The sequence below is a fragment of the Lissotriton vulgaris genome, chromosome 11 (assembly GCF_964263255.1).
Source record: "Lissotriton vulgaris chromosome 11, aLisVul1.2, whole genome shotgun sequence".
Lineage (NCBI taxonomy): Eukaryota > Metazoa > Chordata > Amphibia > Caudata > Salamandridae > Lissotriton > Lissotriton vulgaris.
Window position 1 is genome coordinate 397,335,192 of NC_141699.1, and position 11,390 is coordinate 397,346,581.

An 11,390-nucleotide genomic window follows, 5' to 3' on the forward strand; every position below is an offset into this window, starting at 1 on the left:
AGAACTTTCACGTCATTTGTTGGAATATAGTCAAAACCAAAAAGGTTGTATGAAAAGAATAAGGACATTTAATAGCATTGGCATGTTAGACAGAACGCACATGAAATAAGGGGTTAATGAGGAGGTTAGATAATGGTGGGTGTTTTAAATAAATAGATGGTATAAAAATGAACAGTGTCCTAAAGTTTAATTAATTCGATTTTTAAAAGGATATTTTTAGTCTGTTTGTAGTCTGCGCATTACAGCATACATGTTTCATTAAACTGATAGGTATTTATATATTTTTCTAGATACCCCTGATGAAGGGTAGTCCCGAAATGCAATGGGTTTTTATTAAATCGTGACACAGAAACATTTTGAGTCTCCTGTGTTTGTGTGAAAACACTTTAATGAATTGAAGAAAACTATGGATAAATACAGAAGAAAACAACGGAGTAAAAAATGGATTAATTGAAGAGTTGAAATACAAATTTGATTCATTGGATTCATTTGTTGACAACGGCTATGCTGCTTGAATGGAGTCCTTTGAAATGGTTCGTATAATTGCAACGCAATTTGGGCGGAGCGTGGAGCAAGCATGCACGCCGATAAAATGGTAAAAGAATGAAAGTATAAGATGGAGTTTAAAACTGTGACGAATCAGCAAAAAAAGCAGGTGTGCATCTCACCACCATCATCTCTTACATGAATGAACCTTCTGCCCAAAACCGGCGAGATTGCACCCAGTACAAAAATGAAGAACAGACAAGTAACAAAATCGGAACATAGATAAGTGGTTAATCCTTCGGATTGCACAGGAGTTATGTTTCCCCGTCATGGAGGACCAAAAACACACATTACATAACAGATTATATTTTGGACTTTTTTGATGTAAATATTGAAAATTAATATGGATAATTAGGAATTACACTGTTTTAAAGTGGCCATAAATTTATATTTAACCTCACTGTGTCATTAACTGGTTAGGAGTTATGCATGTGTAGTTACTGGAATTTGGAACTTGAGCGGTGTGCGGGTTACCAGATTCAGGTGAGGGGAGTTTTAGGGTATTTTGGGAAACTGAGTACGATACGTGGAGGAGCTGTAGCTAGCGCTAGTGAGCAATAGTTAAAATCAGGCTTACATCGTAGTAAATACACTGCTATGAGAGGAAGAGTTGAAACAAACGTAGGCTTAGCATGAAGCAGATAAAATCTGGTCCACAGTTTAGGTGGAGCATTATGGCACGTGGCAGATCACCTGGCAGGATGCAAGGGTGTTAAATGCGAGTGAAGACTGGGAATGGTGTAGAACAGATAATACTGATAATGAAAGTCGTGCAGGGGCACACTGTCGATGAACCAAGTGAAGGCATGGCTCAACCCAGATGAGCAATGACATCAAATAAACGTTCCCAAGAATTTTGTCAGCACGTGTCACGGTAAGCGCAGAGTAGAGCTTTAGCTTTTCATACGAACAGCGCTGATTAGTTTTTGGTGGCAGGCATGGGGTTACGTGTGTATTTTAGAACTTTCACGTCATTTGTTGGAATAGAGCCAAAACCAAAAAGGTTGTGTGATAAGAATAAGGACATTTAATGGCATTGGCATGTTAGACAGTACGCACATGAAATAAGGAGTTAATGAGGAGGTTAGATAATGGTGGGTGTTTTAAATAATGACTGTTTAAATAATGACTGTAAAATGGATGGTATAAAATGGAACAGTGTCCTAAAGTTTAAATAATTCGAATTTAAACGGATATTGTTAGTCTGTTTGTAGTCTGCGCATTACAGTATACATGTTTCATTAAACTGACGGTTATTTATATATTTTTCTAGATACCCCTGATGAAGGGTAGTCCCGAAATGCATTGGGTTTTTATTAAATCGCGACACAGAAACATTTTGAGTCTCCTGTGTGTGTGTGAAAACACGTTAATGAATAAAACAATGGGTAAAATGAATTGGAGGAAACTATGGATAAATACAGAAGAAAACAACGGAGTAAAAAATTAATTCATTGAAGAGTTGAAATACAAATTTGATTCATTGGATTCATTTGTTGACAACGGCTGTGCTGCTTGAATGGAGTCAGAAATGGTTCCTTTGAAATGGACTCAATGTAGCAGCATCTGGTGGTGAGCAGTGTTGAATGCTCTCGAAAGGTCCACTGTGAGTGTAAGGTCGCCCCATATGGGTACAAAAACAACGCGTTGTTTCCACCTGGTCCAAATCCAGATTGGTGATCCAACATCAAAGTATGTTCTTCACTAAAATTTGAGAGTTGAGTAAAAATTGTACTTTAGAATGATTTGTTTAGGAATGAGATTGTGGTGTGCTGCATTGGAAGGGTCTAGATTCATCTTCTTGAAAACAAAGTCTAATGTAAGAAGTTTTCAGCTCAGATGGTAAAGATACTAGTTCCAAGGACTTGTTTAGTATGCTTCTATCTACTTACCCTACACATGTTGTGCAAATATATCTTTGAAAAGTTTTGGGTGGGCTGCATCTGAAGGTGATCTTGATGGTCTGCTTGCATTCATAATTTTAGAACTCCAGAGCTTTTTGTTTCCAGATTTTCAGGGAGGGCATTGAAGGTAGCAAATTATGTGAGATGGTTGTGTCTATCTTTGTGTTCGTTCCATCACCCGGTGTTCATATATTTTTGTTACAAAATTCTTATCTATGTATATACTACATGTAATCAGGCATATATCTCTGTTGTCCTGATAATGATCCTGCATTCTTAATGGATCAAAACATCGTCAACCTAAAAAAACTCTGACCTTACTAATATGTATATACAAGGTTCTGGTGCAGTAGTGTTCTATGCTATGAATAAGTGACCCTATAGTATACATTTCTGATGGTGGATCCAAAGTTCCTATTGTTTAAAAAACTGCGCCCCCCACAGGTCTTACTTCCGTTTTGGTGATGGCCCCCGTGTTTGGGAGTAGTTTTGAATACCGCTTGAAAACCACACTCATACCCTCGGTGGAATACTACAAAATCAGAGCTGCACGTGATAGAAGAGGAATACAAGCCTTGATGCGCAGCGATATTCAAAACTACTCCTACCAAAGGTAGAGGGCTTCTGTTGCACAGGTAAAGTGGTCCATCTCGCTAGTGGTGGCACCCCAGGATACTCGGAAAGGCAGAAAAACAAAGTGGCCTGTTTTTCTATTCTGAGCTACACTTCCCTTGCCCGGTGATAATTGTGCTATACAGTAGGGACAGTTGTGTGGCACGTGAGGAAGGGGAGTGCAGGGGTTAGGAGAAAGAGGTCTTGCTGTAATGATTTACTAGCGGAGTTTGTGTGCCTCTAGTGGTAGAGCAGTGGTCTTCAAACTTTTTGATGCCGATACCCCCTATCAAAAAATTTTAGATGGAAGGAACCCTTCTCTAGTCAGAAACTATCTTACAATTTTACAATTTGCTTTTAACTCTGCTATGTTGGTACTTCAGGTGCATGCTCTGAAGGACATACATATGCATGTATTACCATACAAAGACATTTCTTTCTCATTATCACAAAGCAGTATACCAATCTTCTAATTCTTCTGCACTTTTACATAGAACATTTTAATAAACAATTAATAGTGTTATCCATTTAAAATGCCACTGTCTTTAACAACTTTAGACGGATGAATCTCTGAATTAAATTTCCTTGCTTTTATCCAGCAATTTACAGGTCACACAGTTCTCAACTCACCGAGCTACTGTACCGTTTTAGTTCAGAGTTTACAAAACATGAAACAAGATTAGGACTATAGTATAGTAGGGAAAGCAGGTAGAAATGTTGGGACCACTTCCTCTGTGAATAGCATGGGAGTCGTCTCTTTAGATCAGAGTCCCCCACTGCACATTTGATAAAGAATCTTGTAATCAAATTTAATTTTGACCTACCAGTGTATAAATAGATTTGCTCACTGACTAAGAACTGTTTTTTCAATTAAGAATACTAAAACGGGTTAGGTTTCTGTTCAACATCCAGCAAAGAATACAGATTTTCTATGTTTTTGTGACTTTGAGGTTTGATTACAGTAATGCTGTATATCTGGGGATCCTGCAAAAGCCTTGAATAAACTGCAATTAGTACAAAATGCCACAACGTGACTCATACTAAACATTAAAAAACACAAGTCCAAAGTGCCTAAATAAACATAATTGGCTTCAGGTTTTTCAGAGGGTTAACTTGAAATCCATATGCTTAGTTTATAAAGCATTATATGGCGGTAGACATAGTCCTCTTACCCACAAATCTAGGTTCTATACCCCCAAGTGCCGTCTGCGCCCATAAAAAGCTTGGTTATTTACGGTTCGCAAGTTTCAGAGAACTTTATGGGGAAAGATGGTTTTCAGTGGCCTCAGAAATGCTCTAGAACTGGCTCAACACTGAGTCTGAGAAGAGCACTCTTTGATGGGATGAGCTACTAAACACCTGACATTTCCACTACAAGGCTCCTGTGATTTTATAGGACGGGTTACTGATTTGCAGAAATGGTTTTTGAAGAGTGAGTGCTGAGGTACCTACCTGTATATAGCGCTTTAGAAGTGGCCAAATATAAATAAATAGCTGGCAGAAAAGTGCTCCTCTAATCACAAAACAATAAATACAAAAAATAATCCTATATAAGGATGTGGGGTTTGGTGCAGCGTTAGACTGAATGTTGGTACTTGTTGCCATAATTTGCTTGGCAGATGCGTATGCTACTCATAGCAACCAGGGGCATAACAAAGGGCCCCCACATGTGAGGGGGCCCCTTCAGCATATCTTGCAGTGGGAACCCCTCACGTTTTGTTACGCCACAGTATATTAACTGGAACAGCACTCTCCTGTTCTGAGAAATCAATGCCAGGCAGACAGCTAAACACACCTTTCTGCCAGTGTGCTGCTGACCTCTAAGAAATGCAAATGTGCACAACGAGTTAATCTGCAAGTCCTTTACATTTGCAGATTAATTCCTTGTGCACATTTGCATTTCTTTCAGGCCAGCAACACACTGGTAGAAAGGCGTGTTTTTAGATGTCTGTGTGGCTTCGATTTCCCAGCAAAGGAGAGTCCCTGAATAAAACTCCAGGGAAAGCATTTTAAATATGTTTAGGACGTTTTCTTTTAGCAAATAAAGGATGCGACCCCCTTCCCATGCCTCCACGGCCCCCCTGGGGGTCGCGCCCCACAGATTGAAGACCTCTGTAGGTAGAGGGTTTTTAGGCCGATAAGATAACGGGCCGGCTGGGGTGGCAGACTTTCCCTTTCCCCAACGTCCGTAAAAAGTTCCCAAAGCAAACATCAAAAAGATAAAAATAAACAGTTAGCCCTCCAGATTCACAGAATAAAATGCACAAGGCGGCCTTAAAGTATCACCCAAAGAGCTGTTGTTAATCACAGCTCCGACAACTAACTGCAGCTTCCTTTCCCCCCATTTATGTGCAAACCCGTCCCCCTCCTTGGGTGCCCTGGGACTGATTACTCACCGCCAGAGTTGTAACTCTCCTGAGTTATGGCGGTAAGCTCGTGTCTCCCGGGGGTGTTCAACAGTCTTCACTCCACGTCTCAGGCTCCTCGGTGGTGGCGCTGGCAGTGGGGTAGGTCCCGTTGTCAAGAGGCCTCTTTACCCTGCTTCCCTCAGCGGCGAATGGTCCTCCGCCGTGATGCTCTCCGCGTTGTCCTGTAAGGGAGAAGGCAGGAGGAGTCTGTTAACCCCTCCTTGTCTGTATCTGTCTCTCTCGTCCGGTGGTTGCCAATGTCTGGGATATGCCGCATCGTGTCCCCGTCCAGCCTCTTCCTGACAACGGTGCTTTCACGAATTACGAGATTGCGCAGGTGATAAGAAACCTTCAATCCGGTAAGGTGTTAGGCAAGGTGTTAGGCCCAAATGGTTTACCGATAGAACTGCCCAAGCCAAACCCTGACTCCATTGTCCCACACCTGCGAACAATGTTCGAAGAGAGTAGGGAGAGGGGGAGACTTCTGTATGCTAGCTACCCTAGTTAGCATCTATAAGGAGGGAAAGCCAAGGGACAGGTGCTCATCGTATAGACCTATCTCTCTGCTAAATGCAGAACCCAAGATCTTGGCCAAACTGTTGGTGACTCGATTAACCCCAGTTCTTAGTAAATTGGTACCTCCTGATCAATTGGCTTTATGCCTCATCGAAACACAGCCCTGAACTTGCGACGGCTCCATGGCGTGCTGGGCAGGATTGACACGATCCAAGAAGCGGCGGTGGTGGTGTCTCTGGATGCGGTGAAATGACAAGGTATCCCTTGGCGGAAAACTATTTAGACGTAAGCCCATATATTTGCACCAATCTCTAACACATATAATGCATAGACAAAAAGTTTGTTTAAAAGAAAAGTTTTCATGTTTTATTTTTAAAAAAGAAGAAATTTCATCAACAATACAATAATTTTTTTAAAAAGCGCAAAACAAATTGTAATTTCATTAAAAACATAAACAGTATGTATCACAGACATGTGCATCTAAAAATTCATAAATTTACTACACGAACACTAATTTCCAAACACAAGCTGATTTCGTGCTTGTCAGCTGAGAACAGAAAAAGACAATATGAGAGACAAACACAGACAGTATTATTTGTCATCAAAATTGCACATCAAAACCGACCAGTATTTAACAAAATCCTGGATTTGCTTAAAAAGTCTTGTCTGCAGGAATGAGTTTGGTCTCGTGATTGTGCTGGTATGGGCGTCGACGCGTTTCGATGGTTTTTAGCAGTTATATACCATCTTTTTCAACACCGTATGATGTGTCTCTCTTAGTAAAGGGCACGAGATGGTTACCACTTTAATAAAATCCTGTAGATAAACACACTCGAATCAATAATATGCATGGAATCATCTTATTATAAACTCTCATTTTATGCACCTGAGCTCAAGAAGGGAGAAGTTAATCTTCCTCATTATCCAAAAAGGGTGATTGAGGATCTTAGCAACATTTGTATATCACCATTCCTAACATGGGACAAATAGCTGTTCATAATCGTTCTACATAGGAGGTCCATGATGGTTACAATATATTCATATCTATCATTTGACACAATACACATTGTTCAGTTATCAGGTCATTGTTATCTCCTTAGTATTGAAATTATTAAGTACTAATATATGGGCTTCATCTGCCGTGCTCTTTTATCTCCGCTGCCCCCTTTCTCTTATTATGGAGATCAAATTGGGCACCACCCACTCTTCTAGATCTAGGTGTTGGAACATAGCTCAACAATGTTTACTTGGCTTATGCTCAAAACAAGATATCCAGGGTTCATTTATTATTTATTATAAAGATCTTTTTACCTTATTTCATACTAGTCATGTGCGTTCGCTCTGGATTCTGTGTCTTTTGTGCCTATTGGCATCCTAATATGCATTAAAACTGCAACAAAAAAACATTGGAGTTGTTGCTGAGATTTGTTTATATGGCCGTCATTGCTTACTTTATGGTTAAATTATTTCGACAAGCCTTTACCTTAGGAATCTATTCCTGATTATTAGTACTCGACACATCAGCGTTTATGAAGCTCGTTTCTATTATCCTCTTATCTGTGGAGAGATCTACATTTAGACTATATCTATATGCCCTCTCTTTTTCGTGCTCATTTTTTATTGGAAATACTATTGAAATACCTGCTTAGAAGGCACTCTCTCGTGTGGTCTGTTATGAGTTATATGAAGGCGGTACAACTCCCCTGGTCCCTTCGATCTCCTAAAGACGTAACAGCATGATAATTATCGTGCTCCCCTGTGTAGTTAGAAATGGAAATTTTTTTTTTATCGGGGAGCCTGTTTTGCCACGAAAATACAATTTAATCTATAAATTTGCAGATACTGTTTGTTATATAGACCTACCTCAATTGAGGTTAACTGAAAAGTCTCTGGAGTGGATAAGAGTTCCTGTCCTTGAGGAACCATCCACCTCCAAATCAGGGGACACCAAACTATTTGAAAACAAGGAATGCACAGTATTTGAGGTAAATGAATTTCCTATTATTAATCTCTCGGATAGGGTCTTAACAGGAGAGGAACAAGAAGTGTTGAGATTAGGATTCAGTTTTGCCCCCACCGTTCCACCAAACAAATTCGAATTGGAAAAAGACATGAAAAGTTTTTTCAGAATAATCCGATTAAATAGGTTCTTTGCAGATAGGGAATATGAACCAGCATCGAACACAACAGGTTTTAAACCAAAGTCAATCTTTACTCCCAATTTGAGTCAGGTAGAGAAAAATGTTGAGCTTTTTGAAAGGGTAGTGGAAATTGACATAAAGAATAGCCTTGGCTGCATGCAGGAACAGTCAAATAATTTATCTAAATGCCACAGATTGGCACTTAAAGGCTTACAAGAGTGCAATCACATAACCATAAAACCCGCCGACAAGCGGGGTGGGGTAGTGGTTTTTAATACCTCTGATTATGAGAACAGGATGAGGGCACTTTTAAATGTAACTGACCACTATATTCCAGTCCCGTCCAACACGATTAATAAACTCAAGAGAGATGTGGCTCACTTCTTGAATCAAGGTAGAGAGAACAATTTAATATGTGAAGATGAGTATAGGTTTCTGTTTAATGTTAACCCAATAAATCCATAAGGATGCTGCCAATCCACCTCTGCGACCGATTGTTAGCAGCTTAGGCTCATTATTGGAGCCTCTAAGTAAATATGCAGACTGCTTCTTGAGGCCCCTTGTACAACAACAGAGGTTGTACCTGAAGGATACAGCCCACACTATTTCCATATTTGAGGGACAGAGCTTCGACAGGGTGACCCAGTTTCTGGTCACCCTGGACATCGAAGCTCTGTACACTAACATCCCTCAGGATGATACAATCGGAGTAATGTCCTCCATTCTGGACAATGTCAACCTTAATGGCGGACATAAAGATTTTATCATTGGCTGTATTGAGCTGGTACTCAAAAATAACATTTTCCTGTTTAAGGAATAATTTTTCAAACAGGTGAAGGGGACCAGCATGGGGGCCACATGTGCCCCCAGCCTGGCATGCCTCTACGTTGGGCATTTCGAACAGAAACATATTTACAATGAAATGGCACCATTTTTTGAAAACATATCCCACTGGCACCGTTTCATTGATGATATCATCTTTGTGTGGAAAGGTGCCAGTGAGGAGCTTGAGTTATTCCTAGAATGGTTGAATCTAGGTGATAAAAATCTAAAGTTCATGGCACACTACAGTGCAAGTAGCGTGAACTTTTTGGACATCAAGATCAAGGAGTCAGAAGGGTCATTGGAGGTTGAGCTTTTTACAAAGCACTTTATTACAATATCAGAGCAATCACCCCCGATCCCAAAAGGGCAACATTCCTTTTGGTGAATTTTTAAGGCTACGGCTCAACTGTACAACTTTAAAAGATTTTTATTACCATGCTGAAATTATGGAGAAAAAACTACGGGAGAGAGGGTATCCAAAGAAACTTGTAAAACAGTCCCTAAAACGGGCTAGATTTTACGATAGAGATCATTTGCTGGACATGAATAAAAAGAAAATAAACAAAGTCCAGAACAGGATTGTGTTTGTTAGCCAATATTCGGGGCTAAGCAATAAAATCAAAAAAAATAGTGAACCGCAATTGGAAAATTATCAACAATGGTCTTGCAACTCCATTAGACAAACCACTCTTCTCATTCAGGCGTAATAAGACCATTAGAAATGCGTTAGTAAACACATACAAACACCCCACTAGCAGTTTTCAAACAACTGTGACTGCTAACAAAAAGGCCACAGGGAATTATAGGTATGGCTCATGTTCTATCTGCCCTAATTATATCGAGACTAAGTCTCTGACCTTCAATGGGAAAACATTAGCCCCCAAGACTCTAAATAACTGTAGAAGTAAAAGTGTAGTCTACCTGCTTGTCTGCCCGTGTGGCTTAGGTTACGTAGGTGAGACCGGCAGGGAACTTCGTACTAGACTCTCAGAGCATAGATCAGCGATAAAAACTAAAAAAGAGAATGCGCCCCTGACTGACCACTTTCAAAAATGTAACCATGATGGCAACGATTTCACGTGGTTTATCCTGGAAAAGGTAAACATAAGCAGAAAAGAAGGCAACCTAGAAGGAATAAGGAAAACACGTGAACAGTGGTTCATGTGTTACCTTGACACAATAGACAAAGGCCTCAACTCCAGAGAAGAGTGGATGAAGCTAATAGTCAGTTAATGACATCCAATACTTGGGTAATCTCAAATTCGACATATAACTGTACAAACCACTCATATACAATATATAGTGTGGGGGTTAAAATGGATATAAAAACAATAATAAAAATAAAAATAATGGAGGAGGAGCTTCGCGCGAAACCAAGATGGCTGCGTGAGCACAGGGCTCCCGAGACCCTCGCTGCCTCCCGCATTTATCCTGTAATATATCCTGTCCTTAATTGATGACTTTGTGTAGATGAACCACGGGTGAGGCGAAACCTGTGATCGGATTTTGAATCGGACACTGGGAACCGAAGCTACAGCGCTCTGAAAGGCGAGTCCTGCTCTGAGATGACGCCCGGGGCTCGAGTTGGCATGGTGCCCGTGCTGTAGTTGATCAACATCGGCTCTTTGGGGGAACGGACTGATGGTCCGATCAACTTTCACTTTTGTTTCAGGTGATCTTGTCGGGTAGCTGTCCCCCCGGGCTGGAGGCTATTACTTTGCGTGGCTCACCAGAGTGCTTTCTTGACTGCAGTATCGGTAATAAGCCTGTTCCCTATGACCGCCACTGCTCCTTTGTCTTAAGGATCCGGGGTCGCCACCTTTTGCCACTGCACATCCGCCTCAAGTGCCTTGCAATGGCAAGCAAGTTTGAGGGAGAAAAGCCGAAGACTAAGACCACGCGGCGAGGTGGCTACACCCAGTCCAATAATATGGATCGGTACGCTCAGACTAAGGGATCTCCCAGCGTACCGGGTAGGTCACTGGAGGACACGAGAGACACTCCCTCCTTGTCAACGGAGTTAACCCTGCAGGACGTTATGGACGCCATTGACGAAACTAAATCCTCCCTTGGACAACAGATGGAGACCCTCGGACTCAAATTGGACACTGTGGCTATAGACGTCAACCTGATCCAAACTGATTTGTCCAAATCAAATGAGAAAGTTAAGTCTTTGGACATCAAGCCTGCTAGCTTAACGGGGATATCACCGACTTGCAGACAGAGGTCCGCAACCTGTGGACCTCCAACGATCTCTTTGCTCGTCGGCTGGAGGAGTTCGAGGGGAGAGCTAGACGGAATAACGTCCGCATTATAACGGTCCTGGAGAAGGCGGAGGATCCCGCAGCTGATCTTTTTGTGGAAAATCTCATAGTCACCCACCTCGCACCTAAAGGACTGAGTAAGTTTTTCACAGTCGAGCGGGCCCACAGAGTTCC

General features: G+C 41.2%; 1 long non-coding RNA gene across 1 annotated transcript in view; it reads right to left on the minus strand.

The window, feature by feature from the left end:
* Positions 1-5,556, minus strand: part of LOC147679863 (uncharacterized) — a 32,738-nt gene extending 27,182 nt beyond the window's left edge. The window contains exon 1 of the long non-coding RNA XR_015301014.1: positions 5,459-5,556. This is a non-coding gene — a long non-coding RNA (uncharacterized LOC147679863). The remainder of the gene's footprint in view (positions 1-5,458) is intronic.
* Between the last annotated feature and the right edge of the window lie 5,834 nt (positions 5,557-11,390).